This window comes from Euprymna scolopes, chromosome 23 (genome assembly GCF_053919585.1).
Source record: "Euprymna scolopes isolate OS-2025 chromosome 23, ASM5391958v1, whole genome shotgun sequence".
NCBI classification, from domain to species: domain Eukaryota; kingdom Metazoa; phylum Mollusca; class Cephalopoda; order Sepiida; family Sepiolidae; genus Euprymna; species Euprymna scolopes.
In genome coordinates, this window is record NC_136504.1 from 55,246,569 (window position 1) to 55,272,468 (window position 25,900).

Genomic DNA, 25,900 nt, shown 5'->3' on the forward strand with positions numbered 1-25,900 from the left:
ATAGTTACGTGTGACACTTACACATGCTGCATTTAATTGTATTTCTCTAAGAAAGAAAAAAATTAGTTACTGAACTGTACAAAAGAGAAAGAAAACCTTTGAATACATATTTTGCCAACAGCTGCTCTGTTGGCTCCAATAAAAAAAAAAAATGACACCAACCTTTCAAGCTGTTATGTAAAATGTTTGGGTTTTAAGTGTTTTTTTTTTTCTTTTTTCTTTCTTTTTTTTTTTACTAACAAAGACAACAACTTATACAACAAATGAAGGCAAAAGTTTTGTTTGATATTTTCTTTATTGTTTTTCAATGTTTTGTAAATCTTTTCAGACTTATGCTATGTTTAAAAATGTTACAAAAAAAAAAAAAAAACCTCCCAAAAACGTTACATTTCTAAATTTTTGAGATGAGGATTGATTATTCGTATTATTTGGATTCTTCGGACTACTGTTCTCATCTTGAGTGTTATTTTCATAATGATTCGGAAGATGTAACCTCTGATCTTTCTCAGATATATATTGTCGAAATCAAAAATCTTTTTGCTGAACTCGGTGGAAATCTGCATGGGATTTCAAATGGAACCTTTTATTTAATTTATTTAATTATGTCTGCGAGTGGTTAGAATACTTGGTGAAATTTAGTTGTAAAAGTTACCTGGAAGTTGAAAGTTCAATCCTCAGTGCAAGCGACACTCAAAATACAGTTGTGAAGACTTCTACCCAATCATGGCTGACGGAATGAGAGCATGTCACCTCCATAGATTACATAAAGGTTTCCGTTCCAAATTCCGTTCAGATTCACGAGTTTGATAGAAAGATTTCTGATGTTGACAAAGTACATCTGAAGAAGGTCGGAGGTTACATCGACCGAAATGTTCTGAAAATAACAGTCAAAATGAGAACAGTAGTCCAAAGAATCCAAATATCAGGTTGACAAGAAAGTTCTTGCGATTTTTAACTTTTAAATTCATATGAACATATTTTTGTTCAAACAAAAGTTTATTGACCGAAATAAGCATCATCAAAATGAGCACACTTTTGCTAATGCAACTCTGACTTCAGGAAGTGTTGTGGAACTTTTTCGGCGTCTAACTACTGAGCTGAGTGCCGCTGATTGTCTTAAAGGACCCACTTTTTATTTTAAGTCACAACCCGGTCGAAAAACGGGTCGTTCTTGTTGCGTAAAAGAAGGGGAGATGACACTTCATAATGGCGTTTCTTTTGGTTGTCATTCAGTTCATGAGGCACCCATTTATCAAGGTTTTTTGTTTTTCCAGTCTCTCAAGTGGTTGGAAATCGTTGTATATATTAGGTCTAATTCAGAAGCAAGTTCTCAAACAGTTGTGCGTGGATTGGCTTCGACTAAGGCTTTTAATTGATTGTTGTCAACATCCGATGGCTAACCACTACGCTCATCATCTTGAAGACTCTCGTCACCACCACGAAATTTCTTAAACCACCATTGTACTGTGCGTTCAGTAGTGATTCCTCAGCCAAATGCTTCGTTGATATCGCAAGCTGTTTCAGCAGCTTTTCAACCTAGTTTGAATTGAAATAAGAAAATTGTGCGAATTTGCTTTTTTTTTCATCTCACATTCAACATTCTGAAAAGAAGACATAATTGTTTTAAAACGATTGTACCTATTTACTATGCCTCCCCACGGGACAGAGTTAGACACCAGGGTCTCTTTAAATGGTAGATAAAGTAAAGGTATTATAGTGAAAACTTATTTGAAAATACATAATTTAAAATCAAAATTAAAAATTCCGCAAGAACCTTCTTGTCAACCTCATAATATGAATAACCAATGCTCATCTCAAAAATTCAGAAACATATATCTAAACAGCCTGAAAAAGGTTACCTACTGAAACGTTGTGAAAATAAAACTCTAAATAGTAGTGCGAAGGATCCAAATAATACGTAAAAAAAAAATCACTATTTCATCTGTATATTCTTATTATAAATTCTTTGATATCTATTATTATACTAAATGTGAGCTAATCAACGTTAGTTTCCTTAAGGCTTCTTCTTTTTTCTTCCTATATACTTTAATAACACAAAATGCGCACTTAATATATTTTATTTTTGGGATTGAGTTAGGTTTGAAAAAATTCTGTTCTAATTAGCCGTAATTTATAATGAAATGAACAATCCATCTCCCTCTCTCTCTCTCTCTCTCTCTCTGTTTCCCTCTCTCTCTGTTTCCCTCTCTCTCTGTTTCCCTCTCTCTCTGTTTCCCTCTCTCTCTGTTTCCCTCTCTCTCTCTTTCTCTCTCTCTCTCTCTCTCTCTCTCAGCTATCTATGTATTTTCATTATGTTGATCCAATAACTCTTTAACATTTCTTAATGTCTCTATAGGATAGCGAGATATCACTACTGTCAAAGGAAAAGTAAAATGTTTTCTTCTCTTCACTAATCTGTGGGTATGGTTGAGAACCCACTTGCCCCCCCCCCTCCCCCGATAAGGGTAAAGTGAGATCATGGAAAGCAGATAACTGATCTAATACAGAAGCAAACAGAAATTATTATGTTCATGGTTTCACATTTAGTTGTCCTGAGCCGAAGGTACCTCTGGGTACAATGGTCAGGACAATCGCCCAATATGGGCACTGCTCGGACAGAAAGAAACTGCAACTTACTTTCAGTTCAACTGCAAAGAAAGCTATAGCAATACATTCAAACTCTTTATTCGATAAAGCATGAATAGGGTTTTGAATCAGAACACCTCGCTCAATAAGGATTAGCATTATAGACAGATGACACCTTATCGTCATCAGACTACTCTCCGACAACCAGCAAAGAATAACGGGAAAGATTGTGGATAGAAGAAGCAGATGACGGCAGCGAGAAACATACGTTGACAGTCTGAACATCTGAGCAACATTCAAAATAATGAGCAACAATGAATTCATGAATGCCTCAAAGGAGAGACAGATGGAGAGCTATAGCCGTCAAGGCTTGTACCAGACAGAACACCATTTGAATGAATGAATGTCTCTATGAGCATTTAGATAAAGTGTCACACTTTTTGTTTGTACATAGAACTCACACGTATGCGAATTAGATGTCAAAATATTCAGTTTGTTTACTTCTACATAAGAATAAGTCGTCATTATCATCATCATATTCGGTTTAACATCCATTTTACATGTTGGCTTTTAGAAATTGACTTCCAAACTAACCTATCTCTGGACAGGATTTTATTTATCCCTCTTTTGCTCAAGTTTATCCTTATCATTTTCTCCCATGTTTTCCTCGCCCTTCCTCAGTGTAAAAAAGTTGCTTATCACGCCTATGTTATCATTAAGACAACTTTTATTTAAGTCAACAATACAGCATATTTAGAAATACTTTATATATAGTACAGACGAAAGACCCAAACCACAGCTATTTGCATCCCAAATTTTGATCATTATTTTTTTTTAAACGGTTTATAATAAAATGACGTTTAAAGTTATTTATTTTTAATTTTACTGTCCTGTTTTTCCTATGTATATGCAATAGCTTTGTTAATATTAACATCAATTAATTACTGATTTAATTTAAAAAAAGATAAGTTACTTAAACCTTACTTAAAATATTTGAACATTAATTTTTAACGGAATTAATTTAAATGAAAGTAACATCTAGAAAGAAAGATATGCAAACGAGACGTTAGCGATGACGCATTTTTGTTTTTATTGCTTGTGAATCCAATGAGTGTTGAATGGGGGGGTATATATAAAATATAACAGAGGATGATGGGACATTTATATAACGGCTTATGCGGCAACGATGGCAATTACTTGTTGAGTTCATTATTTGTAGTAGAAAGGATGTAGATGTGAGAGAGATGTAGTAATAGGCAGTTCCTTTTAACACGCAGAGGTGAATTCATTATTTATGAGGGGATGCTGTTAACACTTTGGAAAGGCTGGGGGTTCATATAAAATTCATTCACAAGACAAATCACAAAAACACATTACCTTTCGGTCGAAATGATGACGAAGAAAGGCTTACAAATTACACGATGATATTTTTTCCAGCTAGATGAGAATGATCAAGAATTCGATTGCGTTGCAGAATTACATTGTCTTGCCTTCCTTTCTGGTTCACTTTCAAAAGGGGTTCGCCTGACTTATTCTTCCAACTCTAACTGTCAACTCAACTCCCCTCGGACTCGCTCTCTCTGACTGTAACTTAACTGAATATCTTATCTATCTTTCTTTGTGACGTGAGAAACGTGATTGTCTCCTAACGTGGATTTACATACATTTTTCTCAAACACGTTTTTTTTTTTTGGCAACACAAAGAAATTCCTCAATTTAACCCTTATCCCCGAGTGGCTTCCGGGCCGTAATAAGTGGTGACTACCATGTAAAAAAAAAAAATGATTTCCATTGTCCTTACTCTGTTGTGTCGTTATTTCTAACACAATGAACAATGCTCCACATTTATATAATCGTATCTAAATTGCAATATGTATTCTTTTCAACTCTTGAATACTTGGTTCGATTTTAGCCTTTTCCTTTGATAAATATTATTTTTAATCTTATTTACTTTGTTTCTCTAATTATCGAGCTCTGCCTCCTTCCATATACAACATGATTATTTTGATCTCATGAAAAAAAAAGTTTTTTAGGAGAACTGACTTGGTTTTCAACAAGGTGCCATCCATTTCTAAATTGTAAGATTTTTTTTTGTTTTAAAGTAACACCTATCCCTCCACGTACACCGATGTTTACTGTGACATTGATTTCCTCTTTATTTTCATTTCTTTACGATCTTATTTAAAAGACGCTTCACTAGTTCAAGACATTTTAATATAATTTTAACTGAAGCATATAAAAGCATCCAGATTTTAAACGAACAATAATGAAAACTGTCTGAAGACGACTGTTGAAAACTCAGTCAAAAGTACTTGCAAAAAATAACCATCATTATATATATATATATATATATATTAAAAAGCTGTCAGCATCATTATATATATATATATATATATATATATATATATATATATATATATATATATATATATATATATATATTACAATGATGCTGACAGCTTTTTAATCTATTGAGTCTTTGAGAAATTTATGTTGTGATTCCTATACAAAGACAAGAAGAAATGAAAATTTAAACCCCTAATAAATAAGAAAATAGTCTTTATGTTTTTTTTTTTTTCTGCATGAATTCAATACAAGTATAAATGTGAATCTTCCTCCCACGACCTGTGGAAGAATCACATGACTACAATTCAAGAATGCACATTTTAAATAAGGGTAGACTACTCTTGATGTTCCAATAACAGCCTGTTCAGATGGGAATGCTTGTTGATAGCCAGCTGTATGTAGAGGCAAGAAATGTATTTCGCTGAGGCTTGTCACAAAACTAAATTGTTCAGTTACAAACAAAATGGTGGATAGGTCAGGTTATCATTAACTTGAAATGATGGAGGAATAAAAAAAAAAAGAAGAAAATGTAAAGTAAAAGAACCTGACAGTTTTCTGTGTGCATTGCAATATACTTCTTGATTTTATTTATTTTTTATTATCCTTAAATAAAAACATTTACTTGTCCTTGGAACGCATGGGTAACGTTTAACTGCCTCCTTTTAGAGTTTTATGAGTCTCTGGCATAGATAACAGAGTGTATGTATATATAATGGCGAGAGAGCGAGAGAGAGGCCACAACATAAATCAAGTCTGATGCTACCATATCAGGCTGTCTGAAGATACTGGCTTCCTGACCTAAAATGTGCCAAACATTGACATTATTTTCTTTCCTTTCAATCAGATTTTGTAAAATCAAAAGCAATTTTCTTCTATGAAACAGCCAAACCAAACTCCACGAATAAATATTTGAAGAACTTAAGAACCTGGTTTTTTTTTGTTTTGTTTTGTTTTGTTTTTTTTCCAAAATTACTGGATTCGGCATTAAATAACCCAAAAAGGGTTGATATGCCGTAAAATAAAATAACCAAACCAACCATAACCTGAAAAAAGGTTTTAATATGCCCTGAAAAACAACTTCAAACTATTTGAAATGGATGCAGATAACTGGGAAGCACAATCAGCAAATTGACTATCACGAAGAAAACCCATCAGGGAAAAGATGTAAAGATTTTGGAGTGGCGTGTAGATGATGCTGCCTTAAACGATGAGAGTATAGTGTCTGAGAATATACAAGAACTAAAGTGCACTGTATTTCTATCAAAAACTGGTCTTGTGAATCATCTTGAATCACACAACCGAAGACAAAATCAACAGTTTGATGAGGAAGCTATAACAGCATGATCTTCTGTGCCAAGTTGTCGTATTCGTGATTTAATCTGCCAGTCTTAGAATAGCCTGACAAAAATGGAACTGTTAAACCTAACACAGTGATATAAGAGAAAAGGGAGAAAGTAGCAACCTTAGTGGAAGTAAGTGTCTCTAATCATGCTGACTTAAGCAGGGTTCAGAGAGAGAATATATTAAAATACCAAGATCTTATGTACAACATGAAAAGAGACTAGAATCTTAGGAAGAGCTTTATCATTCCAGTAATCATAAGAGTAAATGGGCTCATGGAAAAGAATTAAAAAAAAGAAAACCACCTTATGAACATACCCGGTGAGCCAAGTGCAACCTTTGAGATAATGGGTGAATGTCTAGTATTTAGTAGAATACTCCATCTCTAGAAAAAAGAAAAAAAAGCTAACACAATTTAAAAAAAAAAAAAAAAAAAAAAGAAAATGCTAAGCACCCGTACAATAAAAGAAAAATTTTTGTATCACACATATGTACGTCCATGTAAGACTGAAGCTGGGCTATAGAGCCATCTACATATGCATCATCACAGAGAAACGAATTGAAGAGATTGTAAACTTCTATCAAGAAGTGATCATCATATGTGTGTATATATATATATATATATATATATATACAAAAATTCGTTGAGTATATAGATTGAGAATTGTCCTCACACACATACACACTTTCTCACTTTATATATACATACGTAGGGAGTAAAATGACTCAAAAAAGCAGCATAATTAATTACTAAGTAGATCTAGTATAGATTTTAGCATGATATGGAAACCGTTAGACAGGTATTATGATATATTATTCTGACCCCCCCCCTCCCGCCATAATCATAACTAGTTTTTTCTTTAATCGTATTTTCCTCAATTTAGCTCTGCTGAGCAAGGAACGAAACCTGGTTTGCTAGCTTTTACTTTTATTTTTTAATTTTTGAATCATGTTGATTGGTCTATATTTAGCCATAATTAAATTTTGTACCCCTCCCCATTTTCAAATATCTATAGACAATTATATAAATGCAACTTTGTGCGTGAGTTCGTTCCTTATAGTTTCTGAATCGGCTGAACAGATTTTCTTTAAAATTTACAGAACTTTAGTGTATAAGTCTGGGAGTGATCTTAGTTAAGTTTTGTTTCAGAATACCCCCCCTCGATAATTACTGATAATCGAAACCGTTAATTTATCTATTATCGGTAAAGCAAATTTTTCCAATGTTGTCGCTTAGCAACAATGATAGAACAATGGGCTGCGAAAATTCTACTGTGAGTAAATTGATAGTGTGTTTATTTTATTTTATTTTTTTTTTGCATGACGTGGTCTGTAGGTTCAAACTCTGCAGTAAATTTATTAATTTTTTTTTCATTAACTGCAAAGAATTTTATAAGACTTGAAAATTTACATGTTTTTTTTTGTTTATTTTTGTATGGTGTGATCTGTAGGTTCAAACCTCGCACGTAAATTTCTTAATGTTTTTTTTTTAATTGGAAAGATATTTATATAAAATAATTTTATAAAAGAAACAGTAGGTTCTCTAGAATGCAATGTAGAATAACATATATTTTGGATTAAGTTACTGAATGGAGACATGTGAAGCTTCCTCCCGGGCGATTTCACAGATTTCGATGACAATAAAAATATAGGATTGGTAAATATTCGCTGATCATCATTCAATCCCGGGCAACGTCAGGTCTCCATCAGTATTTCAACTTCCAGTCATTGAATGTTTTCTGACTGTTTACTGTTGCTCACTGATATGGCATTTGTAGATACTTAATTTCCCTCACATCTGTTAATTTCTGATAAGCTGGTATTTAACCTTCAGTCATGGGTGACTTGTTGACTGGGTATGAATTTTCTGACTAGCATTTATCATCATCAAGTTATTTTTTGAATTCACATTAACACTAGGATACTTTAATTGAAAGTCAAATATGGACAGGTAAAATTATAGAGAAATCAAATGAGGTATAGATTGTTTAAACAGTTACATTCAATTTAGCTTTAATCTGCAGTTTTTGAAAAAATGACTAGTGCGGACTTTCTTTTTGGCGCCACTGTATACGTAATATTTTTGGAGATAGGCTTAGTTCTGATGAACTCAGAGGAAAATTAAGACTTTCTCAATATAGTCATGTTGAAAGAGTGTATAAGAATTCTTAAGTTAGTAGATATGGGAAAATATAGGAGGAAGTGATTAAAAAAAGACTTAAAGATAAATAAAGAAAGATCTAGTCAGAGATAGGCTAGTTTGGAACTTAATTTCTAAAAGCCAGCATGTAAAACATGGGTTAAATCTGATATAATGATGATTTCTTATTCTCATTATATCGAAATAAAGAGACTTAATAATTTGCCATCTAATTTACATATACGTAAATAAATGTAGAACAGATGCTGAACCGAATATGCTGATAACTTCATGTGGTCTCTCCCATGAGTACCCGATTCTAAAAAGAATCAAAGTTAAAATGTTGGCAAAAAAAAAAAAAAAAATGCGAATTACGTCCATTTTTTTTAATTTTTTTTTTTTATTACCGAAGATGGTCTTAATTTTACTATTGTTGAGGAGTATATTGATTGATTCACGTGTTACCCAATCTGTTACCTTTTGCAGACGTTTCCTTTTTTTTTTTTCCTTTTTCTACAAGCTGTTCCAATTTATGCCAACCTGATATAAACAGCTTATTTAATGAATTGTAATTTATTTATTACGAAGATACATTTTTAAATCTAGCAAAGATCTTAGAATGAAAATTTATTACATATAAAATTTGGTTTTAGAAACACTGAGTTGCTTCAATTCAAAGACCGGAAGTACATTTTACATCAGCCAAGGTTCTGTATTGTAGTACAACGATATATTACTTTTACAGGTATTATGATATATTTACTTTAACAGGTATTATGATATATTTACTTTAACAGGTATTATGATATATTATGTTACAGTGTACTACTATATATTGTGTTAATGAGTACTATGATATATTACTTTAACAGGTATTATGATACAGGGTTGCCCACTTAAAAGTAGCCCAATTATCTGATCTTTAATCAATTTTTTCAGATGAAGCGGTCCACTCAAAAATAGCCCAATCTCTCTAATCTTTCTCTTAACGACCAACTAACACCATAAGGCAAAATGCAATTCTTTTTCCAAAAAGATGGCGCTACATGCCACACGTCTCGCAGATCACTGACACGAGTTCATGACATGTTTACGGAAGAGAGAACAATAAGGTCATGGCTACCATGTTCCCTGGATTTGTCATCATGTGATTTTTATCTCTGGGGGACTTTAAAACAAAAGGTTCATGCAAATAATCTTCACAATCTAGACCAACTAAAGGAGAACATTACCAATGCTATCAGGAGAATCACTAAAGAAGATCTACAAGCAGTATCTGCAAACCTTGTTTAATGTGCCCAGAAATACATAGATGTCAACAAGGAGCACTTCCAGCATCTTTTATAACACTAGAGATAATTTAAAGAATAAAAGAATGTTCTTCCTCTCTACTACATTTTTATGGGCTACTTTTAAGTGGGTCACCCTGTATATTACTTTAACGGGTATTATGATATATTACTTTAACAGATACTACGATATTAGGTTTCTGAATTTTTTAGATGAACTTTGGTTATTCATATTATTTGAATTTTTCGAACTACAGCAGAGGAGATGGGCAATTCAGGAGGAACCCTCCACCGAAACAACAATCGAGAGAGCATAGCATCAGCTTCAAAAAATCTGGAACAGACACTAAAGGACGCCAGCCGAAAACTCACCACAGTTTGTATACCATACTGGCTTGTCGGAAAACCTTCAAAGAATATATAATCCATATGACATCAGGACAATATTCAGGAGTCAACGACTCTCCAGAAACAGCTTGTGCAAATGAAGCCCACTACAGAAAAAAAAAAATTACTAAGAATTGTGTTAATGAGATTCCATGTAAATGTGGAAAACTGTACAAAGGTGAGACATGTTGTCCACTAGAAGTATGGTTAGAAGAACATCAAAAAGCTGTAATACATGGAGAGATCGAAGAGTCGTGTACGGCTGATTATATCTGGAGGAAAAAGGTAAACCATCTACCTTTTATGGGGCGAAGTAAAAGTTAGACATAAGAATGGTGGGAGGAAGATAACTCAAAGGAGCAGCATGATCAATTACTAAGTAGACCGAGTATAGATTTTAGCATGATATGGAAACCGTCAATTATAAATAATAGATAATGTATACAGTAATAAGTAAAGTAATAAATAAATATATAAATATAGTAATAATATGCACTAATAGTGACTTTTATATTTAGAAATAAAGTAGGTTTAAGGCTCCTAAAATGTGTACTAGAATTGTCTGTAAAGGCCCAGGGTTAGAGCAGTGGTTAAAGTACTTGGAAAAATTCAGTTGTAAAGTGATATTCTCCTGAAAGTTGAAGGTTCAATCCTCAGCATGAGCGACCCAAAAATACAATTGCGAATTTACTTAGGACCTTTAGCCAGTCATATCTGATGTAATGAGAGTTTTGTCTGAAATTTTGTGCAGATTTCCAAGCTTGACAGAAACATTTCTGAATTCGAAAAGATATACCAGAAGGTTGGAGGATGCATCGACCGAAACATTGTAAGATGAGAACAGAAATCCAAAGAATCCAAATAATACGGGTACAAGGATATATCACTGTACTTTAATGGGTGCTATTATATACTAGCTGTACCTACCCAAAATTGCATGGATGTAAAAAAAAAAAAATATATATATATTGCCTACAAAGAAATAGTAATTAACTAGTGGAGCTAAGAGGGGTTCCCAGCTTGGCCTGGTCATAAAATACGCTTAAATATGATATTTTAATTTGTCCAGATTTCGTATACATTACTATAGAGTCGTTATTTCAAAAAAAAAAAAAAGAAAAGTATTTGGATGCGATAAGCGAGAATCGAAACTAAAAGCAAAATTGTAGGATTCAAAGCTGGTGACGTTACCACTGTACCAACGTGAAACGCATTTGAACTGATTAAAAAATAAACTAAGATGAAGGCACAAAATATATAATGATTTTTATGCCTAAAAAACTATTTTAACTGGCTAAAGACTCATAAAACGGCCCATAAAATATCCAATCATTTGCGGCCTCTAACACCGCTCTGTGACTTTTTTAGTTTCGGACGAGATAATTTGAAGATATGAAGACAGACAGACAGACATAGTGAGTTTTATAAATTAGATTTTGGTGAGTTTTACATGAGTAATTTCCGTTGACTTCATTAGTGTTTAAGAATATTCGGCGAGTAATGAAAAATGTCTCCACTCTAACAGTTTTTTTTTTTTTTTTTTGACGAAATACTTATTTTCATAAAAAAATTGTTGCAACACAAAATATACTCATTCCAATAACATAATGAAAGAAATAAAAACAAAAAATGGGCTAGTTCGAAGTAATCATCGATATGTCAGATGGATTGCTATTTGGGTTGGAATTCGAAAATCTGCAAGATTGTTTTATGTTAGATTGTCTTTCATGAGCAGAGGTGAATATATTCTATGTATTTCTACAGGAAATGACAAAAATTTTACCTAAAAATATATTTTATTCACTTAAAATACTGAGTAAAATTAGGTATCACAAACCAGCCTAGAGTTTATTTTGTGAAAATAGGTAAATATAGCGAAATTACTTTTCATTTCAACTTATAACCCGTTTTTCTTTTTCTTTTTTTCTTAAATTTTTTTTACTCTTTATAAGTGTATAATTCTTTGGCTAATTTTTTGTCCAGGCTACTTCAAGTTAGACTATTTTTTCCAGTAATGAGCTATTTATTTTTAATGTTAGCGTTTTTCTACATAATGCGCAGGATATTGTGTGTCTATGGCTATAAAAACAGTTCCGTTTTAAACATGGTTTGATGTGTCTTTTCTTGGGTATTTAATGGTGAAGCGCAATACTTGTATACAAATCATTGCATACGATGAAGCGAAGACAAGTTGCTACTTTAATTAAAGGTCCAAATAAATAATGGGTTAATACCATTCCCAATGGTATTGGTACAAAAATTGAACATAATAGACACAATAGGATTTGAACTCGACGTTGCTGATTCAATGGTCTGTTACATTATTCATGATTTTTTTTTTGTGTGGACGATAATATCGGTGAAAAAGGTATGAACTCACAATTTCTGCTTAAAAGTATAGGTGAAATATCAACTTGTGTTATACTAATCGTATATAAATCATTTACAATAGGTGAATTGTGTTTCGATATCAAATAGGGTTGATATGCTATTAATGAGCAAATTAAATCAAAACCTTAATTTCTTTTATACTGCATGAACACTTGTATGACATAATCATGGTGACATGTCAGTTCGTGTTAGATCACTAAAGTTAAGAAATGTTGAAATTGATTAGACCAGGATATACATGCGGCTTAGGACCGTATGTGAATTTGATATTCTCTATAAATTTTCTTCTTAGGTGAAAGCTGGGTCAACAAGTCCAAGGTGAATATCATAGCAGACATTACTGAATGTATTTTATTATGAAGTTTTTTTTATTTTATTTTCCTTCTTTTGCTTTTTCTCCCTTTTCTTATTTTCCCTTATTTTGTTTTCTTTTGCTCAGTTTTTTTCTTGTGATCTTTATTCTCATGTTACCTTTCTTCTTTTATTCCCTTCTTTTATTTAATTTTTGTTTCTTTTCCTTTATCCCATTTTTCCTTTGACCCTTTTTTTTTTCATTTGTCCCATTTTTTTCATTTGTCTCGTTTTTTCCTTTGTCCCGTTTTTTCGTTTGTCTCATTTTTTCATTTGTCTGTTTTTTTCATTCGTCTCCTTTTTCATTTGTCCCATTTTTTTCATTCGTCTCGTTTTTTATTTGTCCGTTTTTTTTTTCATTCGTCCCATTTTTTCATTCGTCTCGTTTTTAATTTGTCTGTTTTTTTTTTTTGTCTGTTTTTTTTTTTTATTTGGCTGGGGTTTTTTCATTTTTCCCATTTTTTTCATTTATCCCATTTTTTTCATTTATCCCATTTTTTTCATTTATCCCATTTTTTTTATTTATCCCATTTTTTTCATTCGTCCCATTTTTTTCATTTGTCTTTTTTTGTCTCTTTTTTCATTCGTCTCTTTTTTCATTCGTCTCTTTTTTCATTCGTCTCTTTTTTCATTCGTCTCTTTTTTCATTCGTCTCTTTTTTCATTCGTCTCTTTTTTCATTCGTCTCTTTTTTCATTCGTCTCTTTTTTCATTCGTCTCTTTTTTCATTCGTCTCTTTTTTCATTCGTCTCTTTTTTCATTCGTCTCTTTTTTCATTCGTCTCTTTTTTCATTCGTCTCTTTTTTAATTTGTCTCCTTTTTCATTTGTCCCATTTTTTTTCATTCGTTTCGTTTTTCATTTGTCCGTTTTTTTCATTTGTCCCATTTTTCATTCGTCTTGTTTTTCATTTGTCTGTTTTTTTCCATTTTCCCATTTTTTTCATTTGTGTCCTTTTTCATTTGTCCCATTTTTTTCATTCACCTCGTTTTTCATTTGTCCATTTTTTTTCATTCGCCTCGTTTTTCATTTGTCCGTTTTTTTTATTTGTCCCATTTTTTCATTCGTCTCGTTTTTAATTTGTGTGTGTTTTTTTTTCATTTGTTTTTTTTTCATTTACCTGGACTTTTTCATTTGTCCCATTTTTTTCATTTGTTCCATTTTTTTTCATTTGTTTCGTTTTTTCATTGGTCCCATTTTTTTCATTGGTTCCATTTTATTCATTGGTCCCATTTTTTTCATTTGCCTGTTTTTTTTTTCATTTGTTCCATTTTTTTTCATTTCTTCCATTTTTTTCATTTCTTCCATTTTTTTCATTTCTTCCATTTTTTTCATTTCTTCCATTTTTTTCATTTGTCCCATTTTTTTCATTTGTCCCATTTTTTTCATTTGTCCCATTTTTTTCATTTGTTTCTTTTTTTATTTGTCTCTTTTTTCATTTGTCCCATTTTTTCATTTGTGCTATTTTTTCATTTGCCTGGTTTTTTTCATTTGTCCCATTTTTTTCATTTGTCTCTTTTTTCATTTGTTCCATTTTTTCATTTGTCCTTTTTTCATTTTTCTAATTTTTCACTTGTTCCTTTTTTTTCTTTTCTCATTTTTATCCTTTTCTTTTGTCCCTTTTCTTTTTTCTTCCCTTTTTCTTGTTCCCTTTTTTCTTGTCTCTTTTTTCTTCTCATGTCCCTTTCTCTTTTCACCTTTTCTCATTTTTCTTTTTCCCGTTTTCCTTTGTTCATTTTTTTCTTTATTTGTTCCTGTTTCTCTTCCCTTTCTGGTCTCTGTTACCCTATTTACGTTTTTTTTTCTGTCAGTAAATAGTGCTTATCCCGTCCCCCTCCTTTCTAAGAAAAACCTGCCCTGCAGAGTCTTTATTAATGTCAGAGAACATCTGTGACCTGAATCGTTTTTTCATTCATACCTATCGATCTGCTTAATGGTGCCACCTGTTACCATTGACATGAAGTAGCAAAAGATTCCCTTTTTAGTACCAAGACATTCGCCAACCAACAATGCTCGCTTAGTGGTGGTCGTCATTTCATTCAGAGTTTATCAATGAATTCGACCAGTATCTTAGTTTTTATATATTTTCTTCCATATTTCATTAATTAAATTCATTTTCAATATAAATTGAAAGTGTAATAAGTATAGTTTTTTTTTATGTAGAAAAACAAACACGACCCAAAACCAAATAGAATATATACATGGATTCCTATTTTTTCCGCCTGAATGGATCAGAGGATATTGCAAATTGCATTGTTATGATGACTGAACTTATGCATTCATAACCTGAAAGTTTCATCTCTCTGTTGCAGATATTTACGGTGTGAGACTCTAAGAAAGCAATCCCTGTCATGGACGTGCGTCAGAAGCAGAGATGCGTCATTGAATTCCTGTTAAAGTGCATTGAGAATGGTAATGACCATGTGGAAAAATAAATTCTGGAGCGCAAAAGGTCACTCGATTTGATGGTACCACTCCTGTCTTCGTAGTTCTTCAACTTGTTGAGTTAAAAAAAAATAGGAGGCTTTACTTTTGGAACGACCCTCGTATATAAACCTGTAATATTTATGTTCAGATAAATTGGGCACGGATCTGCTAAAGTTTGTATACATACCCTACTTATCTTTACGTATTCATGATGTTTTGTGCTGGCAACGAATCAAAGTGGATTCTAACATTCAAACTTCCGTTGGGCCTTTCAACTATAACTAGCTGTAATAAACTGTTGAATAAGGTAAGTTATTTGCGTTCTCATGCCTATCAAAATATTCATTCGTTTTTTTTTTGTTTTTTTTTTTTGTTTTTTTTTTGTACTTCTTAAGTAAACAGCTGGCCTCCCTGGCATTACCCTCCCCATGAATTTTTATAAATTTGATAAGAAAAAAAAAAAAAAGAAATTAAAACGATAGCATTGCCATTAAAAAGGAAAACTTATGCTTCATCAGTGTTCGAACGAATCTCTCTCTCTCTCTCTCTCTCTCTCTCTTTCTCTCTCTCTCTCTTTCTCTCTATCTCTTCTCCATTATATACAAATTTTCAAATCTGTAGATAAAAAATTTGTTGAATATATAGGTTGAGAATTGTTCTCTCTCACACACATTCTCACTTTTATAGATATAATAGATAGATTATGCTAGATATATTTCTATATGTCTGAATGACTTGTATACAAATTTTCAAATCTGTACATAAAAAATGTGTTGAATAAGTAAAACGATAGCATTGCCATTAAAAAGGAAAACTTATGCTTCATCAGTGTTCGAACGAATCTCTCTCTCTCTCTCTCTCTCTCTTTCTCTCTTCTCCATTTATATAAACGGCCCTGTCGGTGGGGCATTAGAATACACCGACTGCCCCCCTGCAGAGGGTAAAAGTCCCTCAATGGGGGTCCTGGATATGACCATAGACTATATCCAGTGGTGAGGCCCCAGCTTGCGGGCTTTGGGGAGTGTGGAGCCACCCTTTGATTACCATTGCTCCCAGGTCCACTCTGACCCGGAGTGGTAGTACCTGTTAGGGTTCCAACTATGGGTTAAATAGAAACCAACTTGAAAACAACAAATATATTGTATTAAAAAAAATTCTCTTCACAATCTTTGGATTCGGCATTAAATAACCCAGAAAGAGTTGATATGCTGTAAAACAAAAACAACCAACCAACCATTTATATAAAGTTAGGAATGTGCATATGTTTATATATTTGTATACGGCATAATCACATCGACACACTAGTTCCCATCAGATCTCCGAAGTTTAGTAACGTTGAGCCGGGCTAGTAGCAGATGGGTGACCGTTTGGGAATTCAAGGCGCTGTATGTACTCTCCGCTTATCTCGGCATTGTTTCCAGTCGTCCTGAACCTCCATTTGCCACTGGTACTTAACAACGCCGACTTAGGAGAGTTGTTGTTGAAGATTGCATAACTCTTGCCACCACAAAAATTCCATGCACAGATAGCCTTACAGTGGGTATCCATATTTGCATGCACAGGATTCACTTCTAAACTAATTAACCGATCATTATGAATTTTAGAACACAGTTATTGGGCATAAGGATCGCAATGTAGACTATATTTAGTTGAATTAAGTTTTATGAAAAGTGAGCAAAAAGGAAGGTGGAAGCCCTTCATGAAAATTAAGGTATCTCCGATTTTTATGAAATTTTAACAGAAGGTGTTAGATATCAATTAATATTCACTAAATTTCAGTTCTTTTCGAGTATTTTGGAAGAATTTCTATACGGCGTAATACGAGCACAACCTCGCTTATAAAAATTCAAATAGTTCAGATTTACATTGAATTTAATCCATCATTATTTGACAACAATTAAGCACGATACGTTGAATGTCAATGTTTTGTGACCCTCTAAATTTTATATATTTTCTAGAATCAAAATAATGTAAGATTTTGATTGAAATTGGAATAAGGATTCTATACACAAGGTTTAATAGCGTTGATTTTAATCGTTGTAAGGGGACATAAAAGTCATGCAAAACTGTTCTATTTGTGGATTTTTTTCTGTCCTGGGACGGATACCATCTATAAAATTATAGAATTACATGAGATGCGCAATTGTTTGCTGAGTAGATATCACAAAACCTACCAGTGATAAATGCCGCCGCCTTCGTGGACATTAACCAATGACCCATTGACCAAAGTCCAGAAGTTTCTTCAGTCGTGTTAAATCACTAACGATATCTCAGGAAGACACCAGATTATATCTGAGCCCCCCCCTCCCCTTCAGAGGCCCCCTCTTCTGACTCAGAAATACTCTGGGTTCAGTGAAAAATACTCAGCTGTCTGAGAATAGAAATGAGGCAATCAAAAAGTATGATTAGTCAAGCTATAAAACTGACCCAACTATATGGAGAGGAAGATGACACTATACAACTTCTGTCTGCTCTCTACTGCTCAAATGGTGCAGCTTGAAAGATTTTTACAAATACAACAAAAAATAAAAGCAAACGACTGCTTAAAACCGTCGGAATATACACGTAAAGAAGAATTGAAGTACGTCAGTAATTTAATTATTAATATATAAATTACTAGCGGGAGGGGGGTACCCGGCTTTGCCCGGGTGTAAAAAACGCTTAAATATGATATTTTAATTTGTCCAGATTTCATATATATTATTATACTATTAAAAACCTGCCGAATATATGTCCACCTTTGTCGCGGTAACATATATTAAGGGAGTTTTTAACAGTATTTTATCCATTTTTTTATTTATAACACCTTTTCGCAAACTTACCATGTTAAAGAGAGAGTCAGACGCCATCTTGAATTTTTCAATACATCGGTAAACACTGTATGGTTTTCGAGCTGAATAAACATGTTACATTAAATAAAAACACGAAAAATATATCCAGTTTGGGAGAAAAGTAACTTAGCTTGCTTTTAATAATATTTATTTGTTATATATTTGTTTTTTGACAACTTTTTCGAATCTATGTGTGCAGTAATACAAACCCAAAAATCTCTAATCGGTTTCTGCATGTGAGTGTACTGGATATTAACTTCCGTTTCATTTTATTCTGAAGTACACCTAACTTCTGATAGATTATCTTCCAAAAACTTTGAGTTGATGTACATTTATTTTCCCTTTTCATACTCTTCTCTTATTTCTTCCGTACTTAATTTGTCCTGTTTTATTTATATTTTATAATTAAATTTTTTTATCAGAACTTTATTGTAAATTTTTTTAAATTTTTGTAAAATTTTTTATAAATTTGAAAGATTTAAGAAAGTTTAAAATTTTTTTTAAAGTCTTGTAAATTAAAGAAACATTTTCTTATTACTTTATTATTTTTTATGTATTTTTTATATATTTTTTTAGCTTTTATTATTTTTCTGGCCCTTCTCTCTTTTATTCCCATCATATACCCCCCTCCCCAATTTTTTCCAATTCTAATCTGAATAGTTTTTCCATGTCTAATCTAAGTGTTTTTAAAAATTTACCTTAACATTTGTACATTTTGACCAACTAATCCTCTGGCCTGCTTTGAGTAGAGTTGAAATCGCTATTTTCATACAATGCTCACCTGGAACCATAGTTGGCCAAAAACGTGGTGTGACAACAACTATGGAAGGCAGTAGTTACTGGGGATACAGTTATAAGACTCGGTATTCCTATCCCATTGCGGTTACCACCTGAAGAAGGCCAGAGGATGAGTTTGCCGAAACATGGTTAAACAACAACAACTATAAAGATGAGAACAACAGTTCCCAAAAGAATGAATACAAAAATTATACTTATTTATTTATCTATTTTTTTTTTTCTTGCTTTCTTTTTTTTCTCTTCTTCTCACAATTAACCTAGGGTTAGTGGTAGAGTAAATAATAATTATTTATTTATTTTTATTAACTTTTAGCAAAGAAAAAATACCCCCCCCCAAAAAAAATTATGCACAGAATGTATCTCCTTTAGCATAAAAAGCTAGAACTGCTCGAAAATAAACGATCATTCTAGGTGAAATTTCACATGGGCACATGGGGGATGATGCATGTTGAATGGGGGGGGGTAGCATGGTACCCCAGGTTTAGAAATTCATCTCATTCAGATTTTTTTTTTTTTTGCCATTCACATAAACAGCCAACTACTTAATCTACTTTCAGTGTTGTTTTTATAACAACTACCAGTAAACATGAAAGAAAGTAATTTTTTTTTTTTTTTACCTCCCATGGACTAATTTAGTTTCTGATCACCTCAAGCAAAGTATGTATTGCCCTATCCAGCTAAGAGATAGTTGAATCCGAACAATTTCAGTTTTGTATGTTTAGTTTTGGTAATTTCTGAGATTTAGCAGGACACACGGATATGCAAGTTTTAGTTTATACAAGATAACAGAAAACTATTAGAAAATTAATATGACCATGAGATGGAATTTTGCTGGAGAAAAGTTGCCTGATCCTTGTATAGGGCTTTGTTTATAATGGTATACGCAGACAGTCAGAAACTCCATTCATATAATGTTGATTTCAGCTTTTAAAAAGCATCAGTTCTTTTATATGACAGGAGCGCATATAAAAATGTTTCTATCTGATCTAAGAACACATATTTCTCAATATCTTTACATTACGGTGAAGATTATTCCTGACAGCTAAACGAATCTTGAAGGCTCAAAATTCGCAAACCGGACTACTTATTTTAAAAGTTGCACAGTATAAGTTCCGTATTTGCAAAACCATTTGCGAGTTTAAAAAGACCTCCAGATTTGGTAAGGGCCTCCTAGTAGTTCTTCCTTCAACTGAGGCAAATTGTAGGCTTTGTAGTTTAGAGAAAGCTAAAAAAGTTCAGTTAAGTTCTTGATGGGTGATATATCATCCATTGTGCAAGGTTCCTGAATGGAGGGATAAAATCAAGGTCCTTCTAGACTGAAGAAGGGGGTTCGAATCTTGAAGAATCGCAATTATTTTTTGTACGAAGCTGAAAGGTTCAATAAGGTACATTTTGAAGAAAAATATATCATCCCTCATACTAGTTCCCAAACCCGGGCAACTAATGTAAAATTCTTCTAGACTGAGGTAGAAAGGAATTCACATCTAGAATATTCACAACTTAATTCACCTCAACAAGTGGAGATATATAATAATCCAAATGTTCCCAAATGAGGAATTCAATACAACCCCCCCTCTTTCAGGGAATACTGCAGCAGGCGTCGGAGTTCCACGTAAGCACCTTTTTGCATCCACAAGGTGGGAAAACAAAGTTCTTAATCAGATTCGCTCCTATGCAAACTGATATGTGCTGTAGTCTTTTTTGAAACCGAGAAATGGTGCAAACCAAATTTTGTGCTTAAACATCAAATCTCGTTTGAAATAACATCTCGTCTGAATAAAAGGAAAAACGTTTTTAATACAACTCCCAGCATGCAACAGTGAAATATTTTAGCAGCAAATTTCCAACATTTGAACCTATTATTAGTGGAGATTTTGTACCTGTCTGTCTGAAGCCGAGTGTATACTTTTATTATTAATGGAGATTTTGTATCCGCCTGTTTGAATCCCATTCTGTACTATTCCTTCTATTATTTACTAGCCTGGGTGCCCAGCGTTGCTCGGGTGTTTGGAAATGTGTGTTGAGAAAAAAAAAAAAAAAAAAAGTGGTAGTAGGCAGGCAGACTCGAACCCGTACTGCAAAGGAGGAAAAGAACGTGAAAAAAAAACAAAAAAAAAAAACGTGACGTCTTTGCTGTTTCGCCCATCGCCAAACTGGAAGTGGCGAAGGTTTAAATTAAGGCTAGTCAATCGAAAAGAGGAGATGACATTCGAAAATATCGGCAAAAAAAGCGACCCCTCCATGTAGAAAAGTGCCCAGTTGAGGGTGAAGGAATTAATGTTTTTAGCAAAATTTTGGATATTTGTTGTCTGAAGGGCCGAGCTTCAAAACGATACTGATCTCATGAAAATCTGTCGAAAGTTTTAGGCAGACATACCTACATACATACATACATACATACAAACAGACAGGTGAGATTTATAGTATAGATGAAGATTTAGTATCTGCTTATCTGAAGCTGTTTCTATGCTATTACTTCTATTAATAATGGAGATGTTGTATTCGTCTGTCTGAAGCTGAACCTACACATTTAAATCTATAAATAATGGGGATTTTCTATCTGTCCGCCTTTGACCTCATAAAACTGTAGCACAACAGATGCAAGGTCATCACCTTTTGGACTAATTGTCGAAGACGTATACTCGACTGGGAATGAAGAAAACCCAGTCTATGCCATTTCAAGCTATTGTTAGTAAATGAACAAATAATCTATTTAATAATGCACTATGGCTTTTCATGTTCCATTTTTAAAAGATGGGATAATTCGATCAGTAATTAATTTTTTTTTTAATTCCGACTTTACTTATTTAAAAATAAATTGTTTCAAAATCAAATTATGTTGTCCTGTTGACTAAAACAGTCACACGTTTAAATAAATACAGAGTGGAACGATAAAATTATCGCCATAAAAAAGACATGATACCATTTCCGTTTTTTTTTTCTTTTCTTTTTTTTTTTTTTTTTTTTTTTTTTTTTTTTTTTTTTTTTTTTTTTTTTGCAAATCATCTACTAGTTGGCCAGTTGTGTACAAATCCTAAGAGTGATAGGAACTTTCTATCATGCTTTAAAATGACACAATGTTCGACAAGTAAGATCGGAGATGCGCCGCTGTACAACTCATGCTCTCTACTGATCCAAGTTATGACAACCGGACTATAGCTAGCATCCTCAAAATGTATCGCTAGATTGCCATGAATAACAGGGATGTGATCAAAACAAAGTTTTCAGCCACGGTTATGGTCTTTGGCGCGGTTTCAAGTGTGAGCCAAATCATGCCACCGCACATCTTCAAAATCAACTTGAAAACACCAAAGTGCACCTGGATGTGCTGAAAAATGTGGTGATCTCTTGGTGCAATTAGGGGGCTGCTAGTAGACCCTGGGTGTGGCAGCAAAACTCAGCGCCGGACCACAAGTTAAAAAAAAATCCAGGCTTGACTTCAGGAGGAGTGCTACGACTTTGTACCCTTCTCTCACTGACCCCTCATCCCCTGACCTGAACCGATCGGACTACATTTCATATGTTGAGAACATCACCAACATGACCAACCACAACACCAAAACCAGCCTGATCGTCACCATCCACCAAGTATTTGCTGAGCTCTCACCAGCGCTTGTGGAAAAGGCATGCTTCCAGTTCCGGACTTGTATCGAGGCGGTGATTAAGGCTGAAGGTGGCTACATTGGATAGATTTTAGCTTTACTATATAATCAAGTTACCCGAATTAATTTTTTAAATAAAAGTTTTAAAATAAAGCTGCAGTGCTGTTGTCTTTAGGGCAACAACTTTATCCTTCTACCTCGTATATTAAAAAAAAAAAAACATTGACGTTTTATTGATTTAAAGAATATTTAGCTGACAATTATTTTTTTGTGGTAAAAAGACAGAATATTGTTTTAAAAATTTCAACTGCTACAATTTTAAATTAAAAACAAAATGTAGAAGAGAAGTAATCGTTAAATTAATTTAGCTGACAATGAAAATTAATTTTTTTTTACATGGTAGTCACCACTTATTAGGGCCCGGAAGCCACTCGGGGATAAGGGTTATTGTGTGTACAGTAATCAATGGGATAATATCGTAGTAATCATTAATAATGGAGATTTGATAAAGTGTTTTACTTAAGAGGGCTGTTTAACAGGAATTTGTTTATGTTGAACTTGAAGACATCCAAGTTGAAGTCAGGTGGGAAACATGCAAACGGAAGAGAGTTACACAGGTGTGCACTTCTAAGAAAGAAGCTTTGTTCATGAAATCTACATTTTGATTTAGGCACAGATAAAGAGTGGGAAAAATTATTGACAGTGGTTTCAGCTAGACTGGTGTTTTTCGTGAAAGATTAGTGAGGGGGGGACCAGAGATTGGAGCTCAGACGAGCACTTGCCATGGAAATAACGATAAAACAAAAACAGGCTTGCAACGTCTCTTCTGTGGGAGAGAGGTTGCAGGGAAGAGAAAAGGGCATCCTCCACTAAGCCACAAAGTCTATTTTGTACTCTGTCAAGCCAGGATAGGCTGTTTTTAGCAGCTCCTGCCCAGATGTGGCAGCAGTATTCCATCCTTGGACGTACTTGGCTTTTATATAGATAGAGAATTGCATCAGCAGTGAGAGATCTTCTGGAGCGGTAGAAATATCCTACCATTTTTCCAGCGACTTCGGCAACAGACTTGATATGTGTGTTCCATTTCAGATCAGGTGTAAAGGTCAAACCCAAAAGCTTGTCAAAACATGGAGCCTCCCCAAAATGAGAGCCATCCATTTCAATTGATGCCAGATGGAGATCAGAGCGTTGATGATGTAAAGATAAGAGCTTGGTTTTAAATGCATTAAAAGTAACCAGCCACCTCTTCCCCCACTGTACCACACACTCAAGATCAGAGTAGAGAGTATCAGAGAGAACTTTGTCATTTACGGCCTTTGATGTGTTGCCATAGATGGTCGTGTCATCAGTATAGATGTCAACGAATGATTTAAGTATGTGTTTAGGGAGATCATTGATATAGAACAGGGAGAGAGGTAGACCCAGGATGGACCCCTGAAGGACTCCAGCATTAATACTGCAGGCCTCTGATTTCTGCCCATCAACCACTACTCTTATGAGCCTATCAGAGAGAAATGATTTAATAATTGAGAAAACATTCTTGTGAAGTAGGCCCTTATGCCATACCTTATCGAAGGCCTTTGATATGTCAAGAGCAATTGCCCTTGAAAGGAAGCCTTTGTCCAGAGATTCACTAATCCTATGAGATATAACCGTTAGCACATCTGCTGTAGATCTAGCAGAACGGAAACCGTATTGCATGTCACTAAGAAGGTTATTTCTGCTGAGGTGGGTGACTACTTCTTTATTTAATATGGATTCCAGCAACTTACTCATGACACACAAGAAACTTATTGGTCTGTACTGAGAGGGAGATGACTTATCACCTAAATTCTTAAATATGGGGTATACTGATGAGGTTTTCCAGGATGTTGGGAAGCACTTCTCCTTAAGGCAATGCTTAAACATTGTAAGTATGGGGGCAAGTTCTGGTTGAAGCTTTTTCAACACTATAATTGGAATGCCGTCAGGGCCAGTTGCTTTACTGGAATGGAATCAAGGTTCTTAATTAGCTTGGCAACCTCACACACAGATATTTGTATGTTGCATAGCATGTTGTCTGTTATAGGAGGAAATACGGGGAGTTGATGGCCTTTGTCGCATAGGGTAGAATTAGCTGCAAATAGTTTGGCTTCGTCTGATGCTGATGAGATGACCTTAGGTCCATTGATGATTGTTGGGATAGAACGCACGCTTCTGTTCAGGATCCTGTTTGTTATTTGCCAAAACTGGTGTGAACCAAGCCACTGTTCAGCTACTTTGGATTTAACGGACTTAGCATATAGCTCTCTTGCATTTTTTATTACTCTTTTACAGTGGTTGCTGGCAGTCCTGAAAGCAGCTTTAATCTCAGTACATCTATTACGTTGGTAGCTATGGTAAAAGTGATTTCTGTGCGCGATGGCAGCAGCACATTCTGGGGAGAACCATGGCTGGCTGTTAAGATTTTGTTGGAATTTTTTGGATGGTATGAATCAGTCTATGCCTACAATTAACCATTCGGTCAGGTATGATACTATAGAGGACACATTCTTTTTAAACATGGAATGCAGAGGTAGATCAGATATAAATGTACGGAAGCTATCCCAGTCACCCATAGAGTATCGATATAGCCATGGAAGAAGAAAATGTAATTTCTTATTATAAGTATTAACCCTGACAAGCTTTATTATTTCAAAAGGAATATTATTATTAACAGTAATTTATACAGATGGATATAGAAAACACTGGAATTTCCATGGTGTCCTAGTTCAATATATATTTATCAAAGTTATGCATAGGCGAGAAACACATACACATACACTAATCATTGCTTGGTAATTTTATTAGTGTAATAATAATGTGGTGGCTGAATGCCAAGCTCTGACTAAATGATGTTTGCAAAGGAAGAGTTGTTTACTTCCAGGAAGTAACTATTATTTACAAAGTGTAACTTCGCAAGTCATTGTGTATTTTAGTTATTATTTATTTATCGCCCCCCCCCCCACACACACACGAGGGAATAGTTAGACCCAAGGTCGATTTTAAATGTGTGGTAAAATCCACTTTTACCTAAAGGGGCACCCTGGATTGCAAAAAAAAAAAAAAATTCCTTAAGCTAGAATATTCTTTTTGTGATGGAGTACAGAACATATACTGCACTTTGAAAAATTTATTTTGCAAAAACAAGAAGTGAAACAAATTTTGAAAATCAGTCATTACACCGAGGAGGAGAGTAGGTAATTCTTTGTCTGCCTTACTCTTAACTAGATGCATTTTGATCCATTCTTCCAAGCATTATCCCTTTCAGAATTTGTCCATCACTTTCACAGATTTAAATCGCATATGTGCAAAGTTTTTCTTTTTAACTCTTAAACTTCTAATTCCCCCATAGGCCAGGTCCAATTAATTTCACGAACAGAATAGTTTTGCACC

At 33.8% G+C, this 25,900-nt stretch overlaps 1 protein-coding gene across 3 annotated transcripts in view; it reads left to right on the forward strand.

Moving 5' to 3' along the window:
- The window catches only part of LOC145245908 (uncharacterized), a 388,923-nt gene that overhangs the window by 109,023 nt on the left and 254,000 nt on the right, over positions 1–25,900 (forward strand). The window contains exon 1 of one of the 3 annotated variants that reach the window (XM_080107650.1): positions 14,721–15,562. The exons of the other annotated variants lie outside the window; for them this stretch is intronic. The gene's annotated coding sequence lies outside the window, so the exon portion shown is untranslated. Of the gene's footprint in view, positions 1–14,720; positions 15,563–25,900 lie in introns of those variants that run through there. 3 annotated transcript variants of the gene reach the window in all.